This window comes from Galeopterus variegatus, unplaced genomic scaffold (assembly GCF_000696425.1).
Source record: "Galeopterus variegatus unplaced genomic scaffold, G_variegatus-3.0.2 Scaffold7480, whole genome shotgun sequence".
NCBI lineage: Eukaryota > Metazoa > Chordata > Mammalia > Dermoptera > Cynocephalidae > Galeopterus > Galeopterus variegatus.
In genome coordinates this window covers 74080-83946 of record NW_007733591.1, presented here as the reverse complement: position 1 = coordinate 83946, position 9867 = coordinate 74080, and the positions used below count along the sequence as shown (strand labels likewise).

The following is a 9867-nucleotide window of genomic DNA, read 5'->3' as shown; positions in this document are numbered from 1 at the left end:
AAGCACTTCTCTAACTATTGTCTCTTTAGATCCATGTAAAATACACAGGGCATATGTTTTTTGCACAGATAATCATCTACAGATGTGGAAACTGAGAATATAATTGTCTCAGTCATCAAAGAACAAAGTCAGAGCTATATACCCCCACAATAATACTGATACCTAACTAATAGCTAAAATTACACGGACATTTTGAAGCTATGGATTTTTTTCATTATTCTTTGTATTTTCTTTCCCTGTGGGAATAAAGAGTTGAGATGATATTGACTGTGACAGCATTGCCCTTTAGGAAGCACTTTGGAAAGCCTGGGGTCAGTCATCATCCCCGGCCTGCAAGAACTTTACTCTGGTTTGGGAACTGGCAGACAATCATTGAATCATTTATGACTCTCAAAGGGAATATCTGAATATATGATGAAACGAGGGCAGAGACAAAACTGCCAGTAAAATTCCAAGTAATAACCTGTCATTATGAGCTAGAGTATAAGCAGAAGTTTTTGTGGGGAATGCCACTCACAAGCAAAGACTGATGGAATTAACAGGACTTATGGACAAAGGAGGGTGGGGGTGAGCAGGATATTCCAATACAGAAATGAAGAAATAGTTTGAGCAAAAGGATAAAATGTGCCATACGTTTTAGCACTATAATAATCAGCATTTTTTTTTTTAGCTATTTAAAACACAACTTTATTCTGATTCTAAATGAAAAGGAATGGAAATGACAGTAACAGGATTTCACCACTGAATATTGTGATGTGACTATAGCAATCTTTTGGAAACTCAGGAAATCGACTGTGTTCCAAAACAATTAAATACGCAGGTCCAAACAATGAAGGTATTTTTTTTAACTGCCACATTCACTCCAAAGCCCATTCGTCTCTTTCAGCATCCCACAGATGAAGCACATGTTCTGCATAGCTAGATAATAAAGTGGCACACACGCTGCACCGCTCACATCACAAGACAGCTGCCTGTTAAACCAGACTTCTGACGCTGGGCTCCAGCTTCTCTCTCACAGGTCATCATCCTCATCTGGGAGAGCAGTTGTCTGAGCAACTTCTAAATCTTGCTCATACTGTACTGCCAAAGCTGGGTCCATGACAACGTCTGGTGGGGCAAGAGCAGGCATGGCACCAAACTCCAGGTTATGGTCTCCGATGAGCTTCCGTGCAAGCCAGAGGAAGGGCTTTTCAAAGTTGCAGTTACTTTTGGCAGAAATGTCATAGTACTGCAGATTCTTCTTTCAGTGGAAGACAATAGATTTTGCCTTTGCTTTCCTGTCCTTAATATCCACTTTGTTGCCACACAACATGATGGGGATGTTTTCACATACTCGTACCAAGTCTCCATGCCAGTGAGGCAGATTCTTGTAAGTAACTCTCAAGGTTACATCAAACATTATAATGGCACACTGGGCTTGGATATAAGAACTGTCTCTCAGTCCACCAAATTCCTCCTGGCCATCTGCATGCCATACATTGAACTCAATAGGACTTCTGTTAGTATGGAACATGAGAGAATGGACCACAACACCCAGTGTGGCTACATACTTCTCAAATTCATCGGTCAAGTGATGTTTCATGAATGTAGTTTTTCCAGTACCACCATCACCAACCAATACAAGTTTGAACTGGACCTGGGCTCTCCCTGGGCAGCCATCACAGTGTTCCATCCAGAAGCATCTCTGTGCCAGCCTGACTGATCAATAATTGGCATTTTAGGTTCAAATAAATATTGTAGTGTAGATTTAAGAGAGGACACTCTGAAATCAGATTGTTGGTGTTCAAACCTCCCTCACTTACAGTGAAAGTTGTATGAAAGTTTCTCCATTTGTCAATGGGGATAATAGTACTAACTTACAGAGTTTTGTGAGAATTAAATAAAGTAGTACATGAAAAGTCCTTCATTAGGATAGTACCTACACTTAGTTTACATTTTAAAGAAAACAAAGAAAGAAACTCTGCTGTTTTAAAAAATTGTCAAGAACCAGGGAGGTGGTTGGACTTGGCAGTGTAGACACAGTAACCACATAATTTCAGCATTTAAATTGAAGCAGGGAACCCTGAGCACTTTCTGATTGTTAAACCTGCCCCCTTCCACTGGAGAAACTGTTTTAGAAATTTTATTCTTGACTGTCTTAATTGTGAACTTTAGCTTCTGTAACCTAGCTTGCTTCCTGCACCCATGGGCTAACGAAAGGTAACAGTGGTTTTGTAATGCCCTAAGGGCCAAATGCAAATTTGGCTCCAGAACTGACCAATGAGCTATGTCTCATAGCCAACCAATCTGATTTAACAGACTTGCATCCCGCATTTACATAAGAGGACCTAAATGAGAACTTGGGTGGGAAGTTTTGGCTATATAAGGCTGCCCCTTTCCTTCATTTGGGGAGACAGTAGCCTGATGCTGGTGCTCTCCTTGCTTGCAAGCAATAAAGCGCTGTAACATCAAAAAGAGCTGTAACACCAAAAAGAGCTGTTAACTAATAAAGAGCTGTAATACCAATGTTGGTCTCAGATTCCTCTGTGCAAGCAACCTCACAACAAAATAATCTAGACTTTGAAGTAAGAGTGGATGCTATTAATGGTTNTTGCTTGCAAGCAATAAAGCGCTGTAACATCAAAAAGAGCTGTAACACCAAAAAGAGCTGTTAACTAATAAAGAGCTGTAATACCAATGTTGGTCTCAGATTCCTCTGTGCAAGCAACCTCACAACAAAATCATCTAGACTTTGAAGTAAGAGTGGATGCTATTAATGGTTATGCTAGGACACCAAGTATAAAGGACAAATGGTTGGGACAAACCAGAAGGAACGGTGGCCCTACATACAGGAAACCCCAAGCTACATTTCTTCTTGTTTATTCAAACTTCCCAGGTATACCACAGACAAAATTCCATGAACAAATAGCACTGTAGAAGCCAGGATATTGTAAGCTGTTTTTGTAACACAAGCCAAAGTGTTGATTTTTACACCAAGAATGTCAAAAGAGGAAAGAACCTTAGAGGTCACCTAATATTTCTTCCACATTTTTAGTTTTAGAAGAGATCTCACTGAATTCAGGTGCTGATTCAGGGTGCTTGTGGCTTCATTAGGCAACACGTATACAAAGGACCTACAGCTAGAACTGCACAAGAGTAGACTATACTCTATTGGAGACCATTTCACAGATTTCTTATCATTGTGAAAGTCTAGGGATTATTATACGATTGGGAAAACTGTTCTTAGTGTGTCTAAGGACTTTATTCAAGATTTCTTAACATCCAGTATCATGGCCTTTTTAACACATCAGTATTTCCCAAAATAGGTTTCATAGAGCGTGAGTCCTGCAAGATGCTCTGGCAGAGACAAGAGGGAGGGCAGGGGAGGCCATGGTTGAGGAGTAAGCTTATGCATCACACTCTTGGAAATTCATGATACACATTAAATACTCTAAGAAGTCTTTGAGCAAAAAAGAAAATCTTGTTCAAACTAGCATTTCCCATAAGTGTTTTACTACAAAAACTTTTTTGTGTGTGCAGTACAAATTAACATTCTGCAGAATTAGTTTTCTGATGCTACATGTTTTGCAAAAGATTACACTATGCAATTTAGTATCTTATGAAGAATTTCCAAACCAGTAAGAACAACATATAAATAGATCATTAAAACCTTTTCTAATTTCAATTGGATTTATATGCAGTCATAAAAGCAACATCTTTCCAGTCAAATTTATTCTTTTAGTTGGTTTAAATAACATATTCAATCAACCTTATTCTCTTATAAGCCACATTGGATAAAGAAGACAATTGGATACACTCAATTGGTCATTTCCTCAATATTGAATAATTTTCTTTAGCTTCTGTCAAAAACAGCCATATGAAGATGATAAAACAACTTGGGCTTGATTAAATATTTTGTGATCTCAAAAAACAAAACAGGAAGATAATACCTCAATATTTATTCAAACCTACAGAGTGGGAAGGACTGTTGAATTTTATTTATTTATTTTTTCCTTTTTGTCTTTTTTCATGACCGGCAACGGATCGCAACCCTNTTTGAGCAAAAGGATAAAATGTGCCATACGTTTTAGCACTATAATAATCAGCATTTTTTTTTTTAGCTATTTAAAACACAACTTTATTCTGATTCTAAACAAAAAGGAATGGAAATGACAGTAACAGGATTTCACCACTGAATATTGTGATGTGACTATAGCAATCTTTTTGAAACTCAGGAAATCGACTGCGTTCCAAAACAATTAAATACGCAGGTCCAAACAATGAAGGTATTTTTTTTTTAACTGCCACATTCACTCCAAAGCCCATCATCTCTTTCAGCATCGCACAGATGAAGCACATGTTCTGCGTAGCTAGATAATAAAGTGGCACACACGCTGCACCGCTGACATCACAAGACAGCTGCCTGTAAAACCAGACTTCTGACGCTGGGCTCCAGCTTCTCTCTCACAGGTCATCATCCTCATCTGGGAGAGCAGTTGTCTGAGCAACTTCTAAATCTTGCTCATACTGTACTGCCAAAGCTGGGTCCATGACAACGTCTGGTGGGGCAAGAGCAGGCATGACAACAAACTCCAGGTTATGGTCTCCAATGAGCTTCCGTGCAAGCCAGGGGAAGGGCTTTTCAAAGTTGTAGTTACTTTTGGCAGAAATGTCATAGTACTGCAGATTCTTCTTTCGGTGGAAGACAATAGATTTTGCCTTTGCTTTCCTGTCCTTAATATCCGCTGTGTTGCCACACAACACGATGGGGATGTTTTCACATACTCGTACCAAGTCTCCATGCCAGTGAAGCAGATTCTTGTAAGTAACTCTCAAGGTTACATCAAACATTATAATGGCACACTGGGCTTGGATATAAGAACTGTCTCTCAGTCCACCAAATTTCTCCTGGCCATCTGTATGCCATACATTGAACTCAATAGGACTTCTGTTAGTATGGAACACGAGAGAATGGACCACAACACCCAGTGTGGCTACATACTTCTCAAATTCATCGGTCAAGTGATGTTTCATGAATGTAGTTTTTCTAGTACCACCATCACCAACCAATACAAGTTTGAACTGGACCTGGGCTCTCCCTGGGCAGCCATCACAGTGTTCCATCCAGAGGCATCTCTGTGCCAGCCTGACTGATCAATAATTGGCATTTTAGGTTCAAATAAATATTGTAGTATAGATTTAAGAGAGGACACTCTGAAATCAGATTGTTGGTGTTCAAACCTCCCTCACTTACAGTGAAAGTTGTATGAAGGTTTCTCCATTTGTCAATGGGGATAATAATAGTACTAACTTACAGAGTTTTGTGAGAATTAAATAAAGTAGTACATGAAAAGTCCTTCATTAGGATAGTACCTACACTTAGTTTACATTTTAAAGAAAACAAAGAAAGAAACTCTGCTGTTTTAAAAAATTGTCAAGAACCAGGGAGGTGGTTGGACTTGGCAGTGTAGACAGAGTAACCACATAATTTCAGCATTTAAATTGAAGCAGGGAACCCTGAGCACTTTCTGATTGTTAAACCTGCCCCCTTCCGCTGGAGAAACTGTTTTAGAAATTTTATTCTTGACTGTCTTAATTGTGAACTTTAGCTTCTGTAACCTAGCTTGCTTCCTGCACCCATGGGCTAACGAAAGGTAACAGTGGTTTTGTAATGCCCTAAGGGCCAAATGCAAATTTGGCTCCAGAACTGACCAATGAGCTATGTCTCATAGCCAACCAATCTGATTTAACAGACTTGCATCCCGCATTTACATAAGAGGACCTAAATGAGAACTTGGGTGGGAAGTTTTGGCTATATAAGGCTGCCCCTTTCCTTCATTTGGGGAGACAGTAGCCTGATGCTGGTGCTCTCCTTGCTTGCAAGCAATAAAGCGCTGTAACATCAAAAAGAGCTGTAACACCAAAAAGAGCTGTTAACTAATAAAGAACCCACACCTTGCTCAGCCAGTGAGCTGCCGGTCTGTATGTGGGATCCGAACCCTCGGCGGGAGCACTGCTGCACTCCCAAGCGGTGCACTGTAGCAGTGCGCCACCAGGCCGGCCCAGGACTGTTGAATTTTAAAAGCAATGAAAAAGTGCATAAGAACAAATCCCATTAAAGAAATAGTAAAAAGGATTTATAGTTAAATATGACAGCAAATGATACCTATCTTAAGCATAAAAATGGCTCACATAAATAGAAAAAAAAGCATAAAACAAATAACTACAAAACTCCTTAAGAGAACAATAAACAAAAAGAAACAATGACATGAACAGAGGTGAGAGAAATAGAATGAATAAAGGTGCTACTTTACCTCTCTACATCCAGCTTTGCTACTGGCCACTTTCCCCTGTATGCACTGACTCTGCTAAATCATTTTTCATACACTTGTTTCCATCTTCCATACACCAGCTGTGTAATGCTTCTGAGCGATCTGCAACCTAGGGCTACAGCACCCACAGGAGTCATTATTAGTTATTTTGTAATAGTTTTGTTCTCTGTGACAGAACTTCTCCTTACACCTAAAATCTATTGTTCAACTTAAGAGCCACTCAGTTTGCAACACATATTTAAAGGTATATTATATACAAAAAAAAAAAAGGGACTTTTTGTAGACTCAGTGACCTTGGAGTAAACCTGCTCATAAGTTTGCCTTCCAGGTTCCTAAGACCTCACTGAATGAGCTGATTCAAGAAAGAGACCAGATAAAACTTTCATATCAAACTATCATCTCTACTCTCTCTTGGTAGTACTTGATTGGATTGCTTTCAGATTTCTGGTTATTACCTTGTCAATGCTCCTCTGTTTATCTTCTGAGAAGGCAGGAGCCCTTGGTAACTTTAGACAGTCTAGCATCCTCCATTTGAGGCATACATGTCAATCAATCTTCTCCTATGCTTCCCAGAGAGGGGAATTTAATTACTTTTCCTGGCTATCTTTGTCATCAATTGCCACAAAATAAACCAGCTCCAAATTTAGTGTTGTAAAACAACAATTTAGTATCATCTCTTATAGTTCTGTGTGTTGGTTGGGCTTAGCCAGATGGTTCTTCTTGGGTCTTCCATGCAACTGCAGCAGATGGTGGCTGAGACTGGTGTCATGTGTAGGTTACAGTGGGCTGGATGTGAAAGATGGCTCGCTCATATGTCTGATCCCTCAGTGCTCCTCCATGTGGCTTCTCTACCTGCAGAGTGATCAGGTCTTCCTATGTAGGGTCTCTGGTACCTAAGACGGAGTGTCCCAAGAGCCAGTGTTATGAGACATCCAGGCAGAAGCTGCAAAGGTTCTTATAATAAAGGCTCAGAAGGACTAAAATATCATTTCTGCTGAATTCTATTGGTCAACAAGTCACTAAAGCCAACCCAGACTTAAGAGAAGGGAAATTAGACTCCACCTTTTGATATGCATGCACAGGTAAAGGAAGAATTACTTGGGATCATCTTTGGAGACAATTGACCACACTAGAATTCACTATCCTGTTTTTTTTTTCTCTATTTTGCTTTTAATTGTGCACCCCAAGTACTCCTCTTTTAACTTAGCTCTTCACCAGTCTATCTGCTTTCCCATGTTTCATAGAAATCACATTTTAAAATACAAAAATGCTGTTCTTAAGTGACATAACTTCTTCAGGGGGCTCCAGACTCTTTCTTGCTTCACCCATCAAGGTGATTGATATGAACTAAAGCTGAGGAGCTTATCAGTCCTTTGTGCAAGAGGGCAGTGCTTTGGTGAAGATAAAATGTTAGAATATAAAAGCTTGCTTCTATGTGGAGTACTCTCTCTTTGGATCTTTCTTTGGTGTTCTCATGCTCACAGGACCTCTCTCTGAAACACTTTGTTCTCTTTGCTTTTCCAGGTCCCTGACTAGACCAGTGTGTCTTAGATTCTGTACTTGGTTGAGAGCAGCTCTCACCTCCACTTTAGAAACCCAGTGTTCCGCTCAAATAGTAAAAGAAATGGGGCAGGTCCATAGGTCAGGACCATGTAGAGTATACAGAGCCCCAGGCAAAATTTTATTTTGTAGGGCTCCTGTCTATATAATCAATTTGATTTTAAAAGTATATTATAAAAAGACATGAACACACATAAAGATTTATTGATGGAAATTTAGAGTAATGAATAGAGTAGAGTATTTATGTTTTTGTTCATTGTCAGATCAGGGCATGCAAAGATTCTTTGTAATGTCCAGGCGCTCTTTCTGTTCACATCCAGGAATCATCTCTTTATGGTCTGTATTGTCAACTGCAGCATTTCTGGCTAATTTCATATCTCCCTCTGTGAGTATCAGTAAAAGATAGAAGTGCTATTATTTCTGATAATGCCATGGCTATTTTGAACCCATTTGTGTTGAAACATTACTGATTTCTTGCCTCTAAACTTCCCTAATAACAGTTATTTAATGCTCCTGGAGGTAATAAGCTTAGCTGTCTGAATGACTGCCTAAAACACGGCATGGAGCCTATGGAGGGTGGGGGGAGGTGATGATCACCTTGGGTACGCAAGGTAAAGGACAACTGCTGCCACCTCCATCATATTCATGTGCTGTCCAGAGGTAGCATCATGGTGGGGATATAGAGGAGTGATTGTCAATGATGAGCACAAACCCACAACTCAAGTAAAAGGTTGAGAGTGGACCTCTCAGTAGCCCAGAACCCTGAATTAGTTCAGTGGGTGAAAGCTACCTAAAACCAGCATGTCAGCATCACTCTGTTATCTAATCGCACATACATCATGAAAAATATACCAAGTCAGCCAATGGAATCAATCTGCTTGATAGGCTGCCCTCCTGCAGTCAGGGTCTCAAATGAGGCCAAATGAGTAAGCTCCAAGCTTCTCAAGGCATGTGGTCAACCCATGTGCAAGGTAGAGGGTGGAGAACACCTTGAAGGAGAGAAACAGGGACTGGACCCATTGGTGATTCAAGCTGATTCCATGCATTAGAGAACAACTTAGAATATTTCAAAGTAGGGACTCCAAAATGTGGGACCCTCTGAGAACTAGAGCCCAGAGCAGGGGTCTTATGTGCCTGGGTCTAAAATCAGTACTCTATCATCAAAGTTCTTTTGTTGACTAGCCTCATGCCTAAGGTAAGCAATTGAGACCTCAATTCTGAATCTGTTTATGCCAGATGTTAAAACCAATATCTGCCAGCATTCAGTAGACTGGATCGAGTAAATGTACAGGTAGCAAGGATTTGAAAGGGAGGCTCATTAAGGTAACTCTGACTATAAAAGCAAATTAGTTTCTTGAGGTGCAATGCTCGTTAAGCCATGATGCATGGGTTTCAGTCCAGAGTAGTGTCACAGGTAAAAGAGCATAGTCTGTGATGCTAGAGTAACTTCAAAATGATTTTAGCCCATTATTTGTGATTCAAGTTTCAATGCTTTAGAAAACTTCTTAAAATTCATTCTTATATTTGTTCAAACACGATGCTTTACATACTCACAAAGCTTCCATTTCCCTTCCTGTCTACCACGTTTTTACCTTTCTTTCCTCTCCTTTCTCTCAATTCTGCTTAATAAGGCACAAGAAAAGGTGTTAGAAGATTGGAGCCACCTTGAGTACATAGTGAGGAGGAGACTAGAGCAAGCTGCCTTGGTCCAAATAGGCCCTCCGATTTAACAAACAACTGCAAAATCTCAGTGACAACACACCAAAGGTTTATTTCTTGCTCACTGAGGTCATAGCTCAATGCCATTTGCAGAGGAGAGGGAGGAATAACACGCTCCTCACAGGCACTCAGGAGGACTCCTTCCATCTTCAACCACCCACCAGAGTTTGAATCCTTTCTTGGCTCCTCACACCCATGCAGCATGAAATGAACAAGAGTTGGCCTCAGTAGGGATTGAAACTAATTCCAGAGTTGAGGCAGGTTTATCTTAAAATAG

At 40.1% G+C, this 9867-nt stretch overlaps 2 pseudogenes; both read right to left on the bottom strand.

Moving 5' to 3' along the window:
• Nucleotides 1–1012: 1012 nt before the first annotated feature.
• Nucleotides 1013–1659, bottom strand: LOC103607498 (annotated as a pseudogene).
• Nucleotides 1660–4443: 2784 nt separating this feature from the next.
• LOC103607497 lies at nt 4444–5090 on the bottom strand (annotated as a pseudogene).
• Between the last annotated feature and the right edge of the window lie 4777 nt (nt 5091–9867).